We start from the raw sequence: 17,276 nt of genomic DNA, 5'->3' as shown, positions 1-17,276 counted from the left end.
TATACCTATGATGACAATTACAGGCCTCTCTCATTTTTTTAAGTGGAAGAACTTGCACAATTGGTGGCTGACTAAATACTTTTTTGCCCCACTGTATGTCAGCCCCACACATACAATCTGTAAACATACAAAGCTCTGGCCCCTCCCTGTACACAAACGGCCCCCCTCCCTTTTCTTCACAGCGCCTACTTGTAAAGGAAATCTTCCTACCTAGTCTAAGCTTATTTTCACAAAGCTGACATGTTGGTGTCACAGAGGAGCACAATACAGGCAGCTCACACGAGGGGTGCACATGCACATAGTAGTCAGAGATGGCAGTAAAGAACTTGATATCTGAGCTCAATGACACAGAAAGCAGCAGAGGCTGCAAGATCATTTCTATAGTGCACAACATGGCTCCCCTTCGCTCATTATACCTCATTCTGGCACAGTCTGGCCCCCTGGGGCCCCCTACAGTTGTATCAGCTGTACCCCCCTGATGGAGGCCCTGAGCACTGGCACTGTTTGCCCCCTCCTCCAGCACTGTAATGAGCACTGCCCCCTCCTCCAGGACTGTGATGAGCACTGCCCCCTCCTCCAGGACTGTGATGTGCACTGCCCCTCCTCCAGGACTGTGATGAGCACTGTTACCTGAACTCACCTCTCTATATTGAAGAGTTCCACTTGCTTGCAGAATGTTAGCCCACCTGGCTGCCACCAGCCATGCCTGTCTGCTCTCTTCCCAGTCCTGCTGATTGACTCTCTGCCCCAGTCCTGCCTGACTGGTACACACACACACACATGGAGTTTCCCCAGGGCAAAGTTAGATGAAGACTTGGCAGCCTGTGGTCTTCAAGAGAGCATGGTTACAGCTGACAGTCTATCCCTTTGTCTGTCCCTGCAGCGTGCTGATCTACTCACTGTCTCTGCTTGCTCCTTCCTGCTGCTTATCCAGCATGAAACCCTCCACCGCCTCCTGTGGTAGGATCCTTCCAGGCCAACTTTCCTGAGCTCCCAGCCCAAGGCAACCCCCCCTTGGTAAGAGGTTCCTCAAGGGCCACAGACAGCTTCCCTCACTACTACTTCTTCATCTTCTACCGACTCCCCTGCTGGCATGGCCCATGTCTATTTATTAGCTTTCCCAATCCCCTGCCAGGCCCACCCCTGGGGATTGGCTGAGGGCTCATAAATACGCATGGCAGCCCCTCCTAGCCTCCTGCTCCACCCCCAACAGTCTAGAAAGGGGGAGGGGCACCAGAGAGCTGCCAAGATGAGTCACCCCGCCTGGAACTCTTGTAACCCTGACCCAATTACAGACTCACCATGTAACATGAGTCAGAGTATAATTAACTAATCTCGCTACTAGTAGAACATGTTAGAGGGTTCTACAAAAGTATGCAGGATTCAGGGAGGATTGATGCAATTTTGCAAAGAAATCTGCACAGCCCAGGCAGGTGCATTTATGGGGGGGCTGTAGAAATTTTTGAAGCTGTTTCAGCACCCACCTAGCACCGCCCCCCAATTATGTGCTTTCTGAGGAAAGAACAATGTTACAGAAATGCGGAACCTTTGAGATTAATTGTGAAAATGTCATTCATATACATGTCCCCCATCCCTCTAAATCTTTTTCTCAATGACAAAACCCTGTCAGAGGGTAAAATGCATCAGTGAGGTGTATAGTTTGGGGGGAGATGTAACGAACATGGGTTATTGAATAGATTGTCAGCTCTGTGGATGACTGTTGGTTTATAATGATCCCCGCACTACAAATGTCAGGCAGTATGTAATTATAGAATTGTTAGGTCTGGTCATTGTCATACTGATCCTTGTGTTCTTTGTGCTCTTCAGATCACATTCCCATCACTTCGAATCACAGACATCTATGGTAGATGTGATGACGTCGGAGCATTGCTGGATTTGAGATTCCCAGAAGGAAGTTTTACCCTGACATTCCAAGAGGTATGGAGGGCACAGACTGGGGGAGGGTTGTAACGAGTAGAGGGGACATGGAGGGCACAGACTGGGGGAGGGGTGTAATGGGTTGATGGGACATGAAGGGCACAGACTGGGGGAGGGGTGAGATGTCTAATAATCCCAGGATGCCAAGCGGGTGCAGAGGCGACGACAGGTTAGTATCATGGGAACTGGTTTCTAATAAGAGGAGATATTTGATCTCCAGATATCAGACAATATGAGGACAGGTTGCAATTTTTGTATCCGGAGGTAATGGTCTGTATCACATACCTCTTTATACAGTGACCAGTCTGTACAGACAGTACAGACATTTGCTGACTCAGCAGAATCCAAAGATATCTGACCATCACCTCCTTACCCACTGTAACTCATTCCTCTCCTATCATCCTCCTCTCACAACATCAGATTTTTTAAATACCTTTTTTGAGGGAACACATCCCCCTCACTTCCTGGTTTCTTGCCTAGTTGAGCCATGGCCTCCTATATTACCCACATCATGCATCCTAGGAGGACATGGGGTGCTCTATTGTCTATGCACCATGTCATCGAGGGGCGGGGGGTTGGGGGTGGGCTGTCTTACTGTTTTTTTCAATTCTCACACATTGCAGCACACCCGTGTCACTGGGCAGGTTGCAATAACCTGGAAGAGAAAGGCCACCCCTTGATGATGTCAGAAGAAGAGGAAGATGTCAGAAGAAGATGATGGCAGAAGAAGATCAGGTGTGTAGTGGTGGGGTGGTGGATCTCTACAGAACATCTCTGGATCATTGGGAGTGTAAAGATGTTTTTTGTGCAGATCCCAGCTATAGGAGTAAGAGGGGGAAAATAGAGGGGGAGTGAAGGTCCTCTTTGAGTAACTCCACTTTTGTGGGAAAAAAAATTGCAAATAAAAACGAATATAAAGAAGAGGCATTGCGGCCTTATGAACTCTTTCCTCGTGGATGGCAGCAGTGTGCAGAAGGCCTTTCACAGCAAAACTATGGCAGACATCAACCAGCAGGACTCACAGGATGCCCTCAACAATGGCAGCGACAACAACAGAGAATGCAACGACCAATGTGACACCAGCATGGTGGAGGAGAGCCATTCCAACGACATGAAGAAGGAAAACGAAAACACAAAACAGAAATCCACGCTTAAAAGAGAAATCGGGAAATAGAAAGGGAAGCAGATTCTATCCTTATGGAAAAGGTAAGGGTTCTGGGGAGAAAAAGGATCAGAGCCAGAATAGGGTGTTCATCAGCAATATTCCATATGACATGAAATGTCAAGCCATTAAAGACCTTATGAGGGAGAAAGTTGGTGAAGTTACATACAGCTGTTTAAGGATGCTGAAGAAAAATCAAGGGGCTGTGGTGTGGTAGAGTTTAAAGATATTGAATTTGTACAAAAGGCATTGGATGTAATGAATAAGCATGATATAAATGGAAGACCCCTCAACATCAAGGCGGAACCAGATGGAGAGCATGCACGAGGCCAGTTCCCTGGGAGCAACAAGAAAAATTATATATTTATGGACCCCGAAAGGGTGGCGACCCCAGGGATTTTGTGGGTGGGAGGGAGGCAAAGAGTAGAGGTGGAGGATAACAGAGTGTATACAAATTGTATACTTTATTCAAAATTACACATAATGTAGGAAATTAAAAACAGTAAAGTGTACAGACACTGCAAAAGGATCCTAGACATACAGGTTCTACTAATGAAGAACTCATACGTGTATGATACATATGGAATGATCCAACATGTTTCGGAATATATGAAATGTGAATTCCTTCTTCAGGGAATTTCCTGTGCAGTTATACAATTAAATCTGCAAATGTATAAAAGATAAAAATATACTGAGAAACAAAGTACAAAAATATTGGGCATCTATAGTTTGGTGGGCATACAGGAGTTGGTTGGGGAGCTTGGAAATAAATGTAGCTAGTAAAATGGCACATCAACAGAAAGTAAACTTTACTCATTGATGGTACAAATGCATTTAATACTTTCCAACTGTATACATGGTATGTAAATCGGGAAAATGCAATGTAACACTATATCACCTTTAACATCCTCTTGCGCATTATTACAATTATTAGTTCTGACCTCCCATATTGAATACTCCAATGTATTACCAAACATTCCTTTTTTCCCATGTCAACCATTATCACTCAGGCACTGTCATTTTGTTTTTTGACCCATGCGCTGTCCCCCAGCACGGGTAGGCTCCACACATCTATGCGTGGAGCAATATCTTGGACGCCTGGGGATCTGCAGCATCCCGCCGTCTGCATATGCGCTGTACGGCGGACCTTCGGATTCGACACACTGGCGTCCCTCTCTCTGTGTTGGCGGCGCTTGGACGTCTGACGTCATCGCGCCAGCGGGCGTGATGGCGTCATGCGCCGCTGCGCCGGGGGAACAAGCTCTAGGTGATAGCATCACCTCCCTTGCTGACACTTATCAGCTGTGGGAGGTGTATCACCTAGCTGATACAGCCCTCCCTGCTGCTCTTACGTTCCTGACCTACTAAACATTCACAGCTGCGAGATCCTACGTCCTTTATGGGCGGTCTTATCTCGCAATCAGCTGGTTTATAATCTGGCAACATACCAGTCTCCTCTCATACACCTTTTGTGTGTCTTATGGAGCAGATGTATGCAGACTCTCAACTACAAAGTAAGCACTTGCTATCATGCTCTTTTTTATTCTTATTTTCTTTATGTCTTAGTAATTACATATATTTGATAGGGTGTAACCAACTTTATTAATTAACAAATGGCTTCCTTATTTATAATTCATGGGCAATTTTTTACTGCTATAGCCCTCAAAAATAATGTATTTTTTATATATATATTATAGGGCCCTAGAGCCCCCCCTTTTCGCCATAATGAGTAAACCTGCCTGTTGGCTCCACACCTATGGACATAACAGAGTATAGGTCTATATCTATAGACTTATAATTCTACTCTATAAAACCCCTTTTTTTCTCCCCCCCCCTCCCCTTTACCGTAGTATCATGTTTTTTGAGTCTATCCAGCTTCCACCAATCTTCCATGTAGGTCATGTTTTCCTTTCACATATAGATCAAACTACCAGAGTTTATAACCAGTATAGCATATTTGACTATACATTATCTTTATACCATAGGTTTTGGCATACGTATCCATTTAGCCATTCCTTGTGGACCGCACTGGTCGGATGCATTCTATGACCAAATGGTGTTACCCATGAATATTGATATGGGGCAACACGACAAAAAACGCTGTTTTGAGTTTTCAATCTACTCCAACCCTTTCTCCTGTACTACCTCAAAAATTCGGGAGATCGAGACTGCTAGCACCACACCGGGAACATTGCATCCTCCTTGATTCTCACAAAACAACTGTAAATTGTGTAAAGTAAGTTTACTTTCTGTTGATGTGCCATTTTACTAGCTACATTTATTTTCAAGCTCCCCAACCAACTCCTGTATGCCCACCAAACTATAGATGCCCAATATTTTTGTACTTTGTTTCTCAGTATATTTTTATCTTTTATACATTTGCAGATTTAATTGTATAACTGCACAGGAAATCCCCTGAAGAAGGAATTCACATTTCATATATTCCGAAACATGTTGGATTCTTCCATATGTATTATACACGTATGAGTTCTTCATTAGTAGAACCTGTATGTCTAGGATCATTTTGCAGTGTCTGTACACTTTACTGTTTTTAATTTTCTACATTATGTGTAATTTTGAATAAAGTATACAATTTTTATACACTCTGTTATCCTCCACCTTTACTCTTTGCCTCCCTCCCACCCACAAAATCCCTGGGGTCGCCACCATTTCAGGGTCCATAGATATATAATTTTTCTTGTTGATTGTTTTTGGGATGTGGTGAGAGGTGAGCTCCACCTTTGAGTCTATTTGACTCACTCATTTATATTTTTTGATGGTACAACCACATGTATATGTTCCCTGGGAGCAATAGCGCTGATGTAGGTCCTTCATTTGTAAACCTCCCACCTTCAATACTCAATAACACCAACAACCCTTTAGAGATAATCAGTGTTTTGAGAGCGGGGCAACTTGGAACAACAGTCTTTGTTGCTAATCTGGACTTTAAAGTTGGGTGGAAGAAACTAAAGGAAGTGTTCAGCTTTGCTGGAAATTTGAAGAGAGACGAATTTAAAGAAGACAAAGATGGAAAATAAGTAGTGGATTGGGAACTGTTACCTTTGAAGAAGCTATAGAGGTAGTTCAAGCAATCTCTATGTTTAATGGGAAGTTCTTGTTTGATAGAATGATGCACGTGAAAATGGATGATAAGTCGCTCCCCCCAGATGACTTTCATGCCATGGAAAAACCACCTCAGTTACCTTGTGGACTTAGTGGAATTGGAATGGGTCTTGGACCAGGTGGACAACCTATCAGTGCAACACAAATTGGAATGGGTAGTGGAATGGGCAGCATGGGTCCATCAGCTATGGATGGCCCTGGCTTTGGTGGAATGAGTAGAATGGGAGGGAATGGATTTGGTGGCATGGATGGACTTAGTAGCAAATCAGGATTTAGTGGAGTGAGCCGAATGACAGGAATGGGTGGTGTAGATGATTTCAGAAGCGGTTTAGGTTCTGCCATGAGTGGAGGCATGTCAAGCAGCATGGCGAGCATAGCAAGTAGCATGGGAGACATATACAGAGGAGGAATGGGAAGCAGCATGGACAGAGAATTTGGTCACAGTGAGCTTGGATTAAGTTGTGGCTTTGGAGATTCATTTGGAGGAATGAGCAGTACCATGGTTGGAAATTTTGGTGGAATGGGTTCTTCTTCTCTTGCTCCTTTGGGATCTGGAATAAGTACTGGACTGAACGCTGTAAATAGCATGAGTACGGGCTTTGGCATGGACAGAATGAGCTCTGGCTTTGACCGTATTGGTGGAGGCTTGGACAGAGGCATGGATATGGACAAAACTTTTAGAGGGTTTGGTTCCACCCATTCGGGAAGTGGCTTAAGAGAACGAGGAAATAAAGGATGCCAAATCTTTGTTAGAAATCTGCCATTTGACTTGACATGGCAGAAATTGAAAGAATTCAGTCAGTGTGGTAGAGTAATGTTTTCTGAGATTAAAATGGAGAACGGAAAATCTAAAGGCTGTGGAACTGTGAGATTTGATTCCACAGAGACAGCAGAGAAGGCATGCAGATTAATGAATGGTATAAATTGACATGTTGTTTTTAATAAAGCCTGTTTCTCACAGCTAGTTTGAAAGTCTGCTGGCATTTTAATGCTGTATTTTATGCTGAAATATTGTATTACTTGAATGACGCAGATGAAATGCCTAGAAATGACAATAAACTGGCTGAGTGGAAAAATTAAAAAAAATGTATATAGCACATACTGTACAATTACTACACAAGTCATATTGTAATTGAATGCTATTAAAAATTACCTTTTCAGGGCAGGAGGCGGAGCCTAGCAGAGCAGACATGCATTGTTAGAGCTCCACACCGCTGAGGAGAGAAGAGAAGGACAAAGCGGAGCCTGCAGGCTCAAAAGGTATCCATTTGAACCTTTTTGCCCCAGGGAACAAACTGTGAAAGTTTGGGCAGGAAATATGGTACTGGGAGGAAACCGTGGCAGAAATAAAAATCACCTCACAAAGAGCTCACAGGCACTCACTGCAGCTGAAGCAGCTCCAGTCACCTCACAATATACAGCATCAGGGCGCTCTCACAGACAGAAAATGTCACAGCAAGACTCTCCATTTGAGTCAGATACAGAACAAATCCTCTCACAACCTTCTCCACAAGCCTCCTCAGTATCCCCAGTAATATTATTACAATTTGAAAAGATGCTTCATAAGGCTTTAAAACAAACCTCAGACCAAATAACAAAAAGCCTAACCAAAGAAATAAGAGAGCTGGGAAACCGCACCGCAGCCTTAGAAATAAAAATGGATGAAATTGAAATTACAACCCAAGAAAATATAACAGAATTGGAACAATTAAAAAAAGAGAATTTAATACTTCAAACTAAGCTCGAAGATTACGAAAATAGAGCCAGACGTTCAAACTTGCACATAAGGGGAATACCTGAAACTGTGACAGACCTGCAATCTACTATTACTGCTCTATTACAAGAACTAAAGCCAGATATCCCTATTGAACGTTTAGAACTGGACAGAGTACACAGAGCCCTCACAGCCAAAAAGAAAGATGGACCCCCACGTGATATAATCACAAAATGTCATTATTACAGAACGAAAGAACAAATACTAATTGCTGCAAGAGAAAAAAAGGAACTTAATTTTCAAGGACACAATTATCAAATTTTTGCTGACCTATCCCAACTTACTATTACTAAAAGACGATCCATGAAACCCCAACTAATGGAACTGCAACGCCACAACATTATGTATCAATGAGGCTTCCCCTTTTCAGTCAGATTTAACTACCAAGGTACAATTTACAGAAGCAGATCAGCAGATGAACTACAACAAACCCTTTTAAAATTAAATCTGACAGAACCCACAAGCAGCAACACTCCCACACGCAGAAGAATGGCATCATCTTCACCTTCAGGCAGCACCCAGAAAATTTCAGAACAAAATGGGAATCATCATTCTCACAAAAGAGGCCGTTATGCCACATCATCCATGGACCAAGAAGATTCAATGGACTGACATCCTAATTCCTGATATCTCTTCATTTATTATACTAAGAGATGGTTCTCTATAAAAAACCTGTATTTATAACTGAATGTAACTGCATTCTGATAGTCACACACTGTGTGGGATCATGTTACATTCCAGTTATATTTCTTATTACTTCTGATTCATATAGCCTTAGAATATATAAGTGAAATAAGGAAATTCTTGTTCAGTTATATATTATCAGGTAATAACAATAGATTTATTACTTTTTAGGACAAATATGTTCAATAATCCAGAAGTAATGGAAGCTTTTTCTTTCTTTTCTTAAAACAAATATATTATTACCTAACTAGTTCCTAGAATTATGTTTTTGTTTATTCTAATCTGAAGCAATACAACTTCAATTTTATGAGTTAACATATCTAAACAGTTACATATGAATAAAATATGTAATTGTTTATTCTAAAAGGGTTAAAATCCCAAAATAATTCAAACTATCTTCATCAATACCAAAGTTATTAACAGTACCTTTCTAACTGAATTATTTAGCCTAGGGCAAGACTAACCATATACAACCACCCTGGAATAAATAATTTCAACAAAAACTATATTCTGCACTCCAATTAATGAAACATCATTTTGATGTCTTTTGACATAGCACTTCTCTCCTGTAAGCGGAAGATCCGTGTACCCCCATTAGCCCTCCTCATTCTCCCAACCATATTATGTGGGAGTGTGACGAAGGCACTTATTCCCCTGAGAGAGATATTTATTCTCTTTCACGGGTAAATTGTGATTACTTGCAAAAAATAATTTATACAATGTATCATCTAATCTCATATGTTTTTTATTTACTCTTTACTCCAGAATTCACTGGTTTCTTTTCTATCTATTCATCTCTTCAGTCCACACAGGTTGATCTGCACAGTCAGCTCTGCATAACAAAAAGTAAGTCAAAACTATTTGATCTATTGCCATGGCACCACTGAATATACTTTCCCTGAATGTTCAGGGAATAAATGTCCCTCAAAAAAGGACCAAAGCCTTCCGTACTTTCCATAACAAAAAGGCTCACATAGTATGCCTCCAAGAAACACACTTCACCAAAGATTCTACTCCAAAATATATTTCTCCTTTTTATCAACAAATTTACACGGCTTCTGCCTGTACCAAGCAAATGGGAACTCTAATTGCATTTCACTGATCCACACCATTCACCTTATCATCAGAAATTAAAGACCCAGAAGGTAGATACCTGATACTCATGGGTTATATAATGGATACAGCAATCACGGTGATTTCCTACTACGCTCCTAACAAACAACCTACACCATTCCTCTCACATATATTACAAGTGATTAATACACACAAAATAGGAACAGTGATAATGTGTGGGGATTCGAACCAGGTCCTCCTCCCATTTCTAGATAAATCACCTTTTACACCATCCAAAATAACCTCTAGATTACCTTTTTCTCAACTTCTTTCCAAATACAATCTGGTAGATTCGTGGAGAGAAAGTAACCCAATGAAAAAGAAATTCACTTATTTCTCGCACCCTCATCAAACCTTCACCAGAATAGATCATATTTTTCTAACAATAGGAATGATACCAGAAATTATTGCATCAGATATAATTCCGATTCCGTGGTCTGACCATAATGCAGTATACACTACTATAGCCTCAGCCATACCAAAAGCGCATGACCCAACGTGGTACTTACTGGACATAATGCTCAAACACCCACTACATCAGATGGCCATTGAACAAGCTTTAAAGGAATACATATCAATTAATAATACAACAGACATCTCCCCAATAACACTGTGGGAAGCTCATAAGCCTGTCTTGCGTGGTACAATACAAAGACAAATGGCACTATTTAAACGGGAACGCAAAAATCTAGCAAAAAAACTAGAACTCAATTTTAATGCAGCCTACATATCATTTCAAGATAATCCATCTCAGAGTACAAAATCTCATCTGGAAAAATCTAGATTGGAATACGATCTATTTCTCACTGAGTCAGTTGATAAATCCCTCAAACGCTCCAAACACAATTTCTACATGAATACAAACAAACCAGGTACATATTTGGCTCGGGCATTAACCAGTTGCCGACCGCCGCACGACTATATACGTCGACAGAGCGGCACGGGCAGGCAAAAGGACGTACAGGTACGTCCTTGCCTGCCCGCGGGTGGGGGGTCCGATCGGACCCCCCCCCGGTGCCAGCGGCGGTCGGATCGAGGTCAGGGTCGATCAAAGGTGAGGGGGAGGCCACTCATTCGTGGCCCCCCCCTCGCGATCGCTCCTGGCCAATGACAAGCTTCCTCGGCTTCTGTGAATGTAAACAGAAGCGGAGGAAGTGATGTCATCTCTCCTCGAGTCGGTCTTTTCGTCCGGCGCCGAGGAGAGAAGACATCCAAGTAAGTGCACCAACACTACACATACAGTAGAACACGCAGGCACACTTGTCACCCCCCTGTCACCCCCCGATCACCCCCTGATCACCCCCCTGTACCCCCTGTCACTCTGACACCAATAGCAGGTTTTTTTTTTTTCTGATTTATTGCATTGGTGTCAGTTTGTGTCAGTTACAAGTGTTAGGGCAGTTAGGTTAGCCCCCTTTAGGTCTAGGGTACCCCCCTTTAGGTCCAGGGTACCCCCCTAACCCCCCTAATAAAGTTTTAACCCCGTGATCACCCCCCGTCGCCAGTGTCACTAAGCGATCGTTTTTCTGATCGCTGTATTAGTGACACAGGTGACGCTAGTTAGGGAGGTAAGTATATAGGTTCGCTGTCAGTGTTTTATAGCGACAGGGACCCCCATATACTACCTTCTAAAGGTTTTAACCCCTTGATTGCCCCCTAGTTAACCCTTTCACCAGCGATCACCATATAATTGTTACAGGTGACGCTGGTTAGTTGGTTTGTTTTTTGTAGTTTATTATAGTTTATTATAGTTTTAGGGCACCCGCCGTTTATTACCCTATAAAGGTTTAACCCCCTAATTGCCCGGCGGTGATAGAAGTTAAGTTTTTAGGGTCAGATAAGGTCTGCGTCGCCCCAGGCAGCGTCAGGTTAGCGCCAGTACCGCTAAAACCCACGCACGCAGCATACACCTCCCTTAGTGCTATAGTATCTGATCGGATCGATATCTGATCCGATCAGATCTATACTCCCCAGCAGTTTAGGGTCCCCCAAAAAAACGCAGTGTTAGCGGGATCAGCCCAGATACCTGCTAGCACCTGCGTTTTGCTCCTCGGCCCAGCCCAGCCCAGCCCACCCAAGTGCAGTATCGATCGATAACTGTCACAAAACACTAAGCACACATAACTGTAGCGTTCGCAGAGTCAGGCCTGATCCCTGCGATCGCTAACAGTTTTTTGGTAGCGGTTTGAATCAGTCGCTGACAGTCAGGAGCTTTTTTGCCTGTGAGTCTCACTAGTGTACCCCTAAATTTAGAGGCCAAAATGGCAAATCGAAGGTACACTAGTGAAGAGGCCTACACGTTTCTGAGTATGACAGATAGTGAAGAGGAAGTCACTCATCTGTCAAGTTCAGGCTCAGAATACGAACCTGTAGAGGACAGCGGCTCCATGACAGATAGCTCTGACGACGGAGTTGTGGTCCCTGCTAGGGTCAGGCGTACCAGACCCCGATCTTCTTCTTCTGTCCTTGAAGTGCAAGAACCGCAGGGCTCTCGTAGGGAGCAGAGAGGTACTAGTGCCGCTACTCCTTCTGGTGAACTGGCAAGCACCAGCGGCCTAGTACACCCTGGTCGTACATCCAGCACTGCAGTATCACGTGGTGACGTGGCGAGTCCCATAAGTGCAGTTCAAGCTGGCGAGGTGGCAAGCACAACTAGTGTCCCGCTGCCACCAATAAGACAAAGACAGGCCCGTCGTGCCCATAGTGCCCTTCCTGCTGCATTCGCCAATCCGAATTGGGTACCCACCACTTCTGCAGCACCCGTACTTCCCCCTTTCACTGGCCAACCCGGAATTCAGGTGGAAACAGTTGACTTTATGCCACTGGATTTTTATTCACTGTTTTTCACCGAAGATCTCTATAGATCTATTGTGGACCAAAGCAATTTGTACGCTGGTCAACACATCGCCGCTAATCCCCAGTCCTCCCTTGCCAGAGATTGGAGACCAATTACGGTCTCCGAATTTAAGATCTTTCTGGGCCTTTCCCTCAACATGGGCATAACCAAAAAGAGTGAGTTGCGGTCATATTGGTCCACTGACCCAATTCACCATATGCCCGTGTTCTCTGCCTCCATGACCAGGGCACGATACGAGCAGATTTTGCGGTTCATGCACTTCAACGACAATGAACTCTGTCGTCCTCGTGGAGACCCTGCATACGATCGGCTCTACAAAATTCGGCCCCTCGTAAACCACTTCAACCAACGTTTTGCAGACTTGTTTACCCCCCATCAAGTTGTCTGCGTTGATGAGTCCCTGATTAAGTTTTCTGGCCGCTTGTCCTTCAAACAGTACCTTCCCAGCAAGCGTGCCAGATACGGGGTCAAGATGTATAAGCTCTGTGACAGGGCCACAGGCTATACATGTAGATTTATGGTTTACGAGGGCAAAGATAGTCACGTAGAGCCGATCAACTGCCCTGACTACATAGGAAGCGCTGGCAAGATAGTGTGGGACTTGGTGTCACCCTTATTCGGAAAGGGGTACCACTTGTACGTGGACAATTATTATACGAGCGTGCCACTTTTTAGTCACTTGTTTGATCAGCAGATTGGAGCATGTGGCACCGTGCGACCTAATCGCCGGGGCTTTCCCCAGCGGCTTGTAGAGTCCCGTCTTAGGCTGGGGGAGAGAGCCTGCTTGAAGTATAATAATTTGCTCGCTATGAAGTGGAGGGATAAGAAGAATGTTTTCGTTCTCACCTCCCTTCATGCAGACACGACGACCCAAATTACTACGGCGACTGGTGTTGTGGAGAAACCCCTCTGTGTCCACGAATACAACCTTAATATGGGAGGGGTGGACCTCAACGACCAGTTGTTGGCGCCGTACCTAATTGCCCGTAAGGCCAGACGCTGGTACAAAAAAGTGTCTGTTTATTTATTTCAATTGGCTTTGCTGAACGCTCATGTGCTATACAGAGCTTCAGGACAGACTGGATCCTTCCTTAAATTCCAGGAAGAGATCGTCAGAGCCCTTCTGTTTCCAGACGGTGCTCCACCTCACCTTCCCAATCCAAATGCAGTAGGCCGGCTGCATGAGAGGCATTTTCCTTATGTCCTCGAGAGTACCCCTACCCAACGAGCCCCCCAAAGAAAATGTCGTGTCTGCAGAAAGCGCGGATTTAGGCGTGACACCCGGTATTATTGTCCCTCCTGTCCTGGCAATCCTGGTCTTTGCATTGGTGAATGTTTTGAACGCTACCATACACTAGTTGAGTATTAGCGTAGGGTACAGCACTGCACAGACTAGGACACACTTCCACAGGGTCTCCCAAGATGCCATCGCATTTTGAGAGACCCAAACCTGGAACCGTTACAGTTTTAAAAGTTACAGTTATAAAAAAAAAAAAAGTAAAAAAAAAAAAAATACACAAAAAAAATATAAAATAAAAAAACCAAAAATAGTTGTCGTTTTATTGTTCTCTCTCTCTCTATTTTCTCTCTATTGTTCTGCTCTTTTTTACTGTATTCTATTCTGCATTGTTTTATTGTTATGTTTTATCATGTTTGCTTTTCAGGTATGTAATTTTTTTATACTTTGTTTTTTTTATTGTTAACCACCTTTGTGTTTTCAGGTACGCCATTCAGCTGCAGCGCGGATTTATTTATCTTGACAGCAACAGCGTTTGCTCCCACGATACATAAAGCCGTGACTCCAGCGCTGTCGGAGGTGATTTCACCACCACAGTTACATACTTCAGCATATATGCCGAAGCGTGGGGGCAGAAGTGGGTGGAGGAGCGATTTGCTCCTGCCTTTTGCGGGAGGATGCCCCCATGCTTCGGCATATATATATTTTAGGTAGGCACAGGTTGCGTTAAATGTTTTATTTTTTACTATGGTTTTTTTTTGTATTTGCTTTGCAGGTATGGTAAGTATTACTGTTATACTCTAATGTTACTTTGTTTTTTGTTAACCATCATTTGCTTAGCAGGTACGCCATTCAGTTGCAGCGCGGATTTATTTATCTTGACAGCAACAGCGTTTGCTCCCACGATACATAAAGCCGTGACTCCAGCGCTGTCGGAGGTGATTTCACCACCACAGTTACATACTTCAGCATATATGCCGAAGCGTGGGGGCAGTGGGTGGAGGAGCAATTTGCTCCTGCCTTTTGCGGGAGGATGCCCTCATGCTTCGGCATATATAAATGGTGCATGTATGCCCATCATTAGAAGTGGGTGGATGAAGGGAGGTATTCTAATGGTGGGCATACCCACCGATCAATATCTTTTTTTCGTTCAGCCCACAGGCTGCATGAAAAAAAAGTTTACAATATATGCCCAACAAGGACCAGCAACGTACTGGTATGTTGCTGGACTTTGAGTGGTTATACCAGAATGATGCCTGCAGGTTTAGGTATCATCTTGGTATCATTCTTTTCAGCCAGTGGTCGGCTTTCATGTAAAAGCAATCCTAGCGGCTAATTAGCCTCTAGACTGCTTTTACAAGCAGTGGGAGGAAATGCCCCCCCCCCCACTGTCTTCCATGTTTTTCTCTGGCTCTCCTGTCCCAACAGGGAACCTGAGAATGCAGCCAGTGATTCGGCCAGCTGACCATAGAGCTGATCAGAGACCAGAATGGCTCCAAACATCTCTATGGCCTAAGAATCCGGAAGCTACGAGCATTTCATGACTTAGATTTCGCCAGATGTAAACAGCGCCATTGGGAAATTGGGAAAGCATTTTATCACACCGATCTTGGTGTGGTCAGATGCTTTGAGGGCAGAGGAGAGATCTAGGGTCTAATAGACCCCAATTTTTTCAAAAAAGAGTACCTGTCACTACCTATTGCTATCATAGGGGATATTTACATTCCCTGAGATAACAATAAAAATGATTTAAAAAAAATAAAAATGAAAGGAACAGTTTAAAAATAAGATAAAAAATCAAAAAATTAATTAAAAAAAAAAAAAAAAAAAAAAAAAGCACCCCTGTCCCCCCCTGCTCTCGCGCAAAGGCGAACGCAAGCGTTGGTCTGGCGTCAAATGTAAACAGCAATTGCACCATGCATGTGAGGTATCACCGCGAAGGTCAGATCGAGGGCAGTAATTTTAGCAGTAGACCTCCTCTGTAAATCTAAAGTGGTAACCTGTAAAGGCTTTTAAAGGCTTTTAAAAATGTATTTAGTTTGTCGCCACTGCACGTTTGTGCGCAATTTTAAAACATGTCATGTTTGGTATCCATGTACTCGGCCTAAGATCATCTTTTTTATTTCATCAAACATTTGGGCAATATAGTGTGTTTTAGTGCATTAAAATTTAAAAAAGTGTGTTTTTTCCCCAAAAAATGCGTTTGAAAAATCGCTGCGGAAATATTGTGTGAAAAAAAAAAATGAAACACCCACCATTTTAATCTGTAGGGCATTTGCTTTAAAAAAATATATAATGTTTGGGGGTTCAAAGTAATTTTCTTGCAAAAAAAAATAATTTTTTCATGTAAACAAAAAGTGTCAGAAAGGGCTTTGTCTTCCAGTGGTTAGAAGAGTGGGTGATGTGTGACATAAGCTTCTAAATGTTCTGCATAAAATGCCAGGACAGTTCAAAACCCCCCCAAATGACCCCATTTTGGAAAGTAGACACCCCAAGCTATTTGCTGAGAGGCATGTCGAGTCCATGGAATATTTTATATTGTGACACAAGTTGCGGGAAAAAGACAAATTATTATTTTTTTTTTTTTTTTTTTGCACAAAGTTGTCACTAAATGATATATTGCTCAAACATGCCATGGGAATATGTGAAATTACACCCCAAAATACATTCTGTTGCCTCTCCTGAGTACGGGGATACCACATGTGTGAGACTTTTTGGGAGCCTATCCGCATAGGGGACCCCGAAAACCAAGCACCGCCTTCAGGCTTTCTAAGGGCGTAAATTTTTGATTTCACTCTTCACTGCCTATCACAGTTTCGGAGGCCATGTAATGCCCAGATGGCACAAACCCCCCCCAAATGACCCCATTTTGGAAAATAGACACCCAAAGCTATTTGCTGAGAGGTATAGTGAGTATTTTGCAGACCTCACTTTTTGTCACAAACTTTTGAAAATTGAAAAAAGAAAAAAAAAAATACGTTTTTCTTGTCTTTCTTCATTTTCAAAAACAAATGAGAGCTGCAAAATACTCACCATGCCTCTCAGCAAATAGCTTGGGGTGTCTACTTTCCAAAATGGGGTCATTTTGGGGCGGTTTTGTGCTATCTTGGCATTTTATGGCCTTCAAAACTGTGATGGGTAGTAAGGAGTGAAATCAAAAATTAACGCTCTTAGAAATCCTGAAGGCGGTGATTGGATTTCGGGGCCCCGTATGAAGCTAGGCTCCCAAAAAGTGCCACTCATGTGGTATCCCCGTACTCAGGAGAAGCAGCAGAATGTATTTTGGGGTGTAATTCCACATATGCCCATGGCATGTTTGAGCAATATATCATTTAGTGACAACTTTGTGCAAAAAAAAAAAAAAAAAAAAAAAAAATTGTCACTTTCC

At 43.2% G+C, this 17,276-nt stretch overlaps 1 pseudogene; it reads left to right on the top strand.

Moving 5' to 3' along the window:
• The first annotated feature begins 2,932 nt into the window (after window positions 1-2,932).
• LOC141134343 (myelin expression factor 2 pseudogene) lies at window positions 2,933-7,151 on the top strand (annotated as a pseudogene).
• Window positions 7,152-17,276: the final 10,125 nt, after the last annotated feature.

This window comes from Aquarana catesbeiana, linkage group LG03, assembly GCF_042186555.1.
Source record: "Aquarana catesbeiana isolate 2022-GZ linkage group LG03, ASM4218655v1, whole genome shotgun sequence".
NCBI classification, from domain to species: domain Eukaryota; kingdom Metazoa; phylum Chordata; class Amphibia; order Anura; family Ranidae; genus Aquarana; species Aquarana catesbeiana.
Note: the sequence above shows the minus strand (reverse complement) of the source record. Positions and strands in the feature narration are given on the sequence as shown.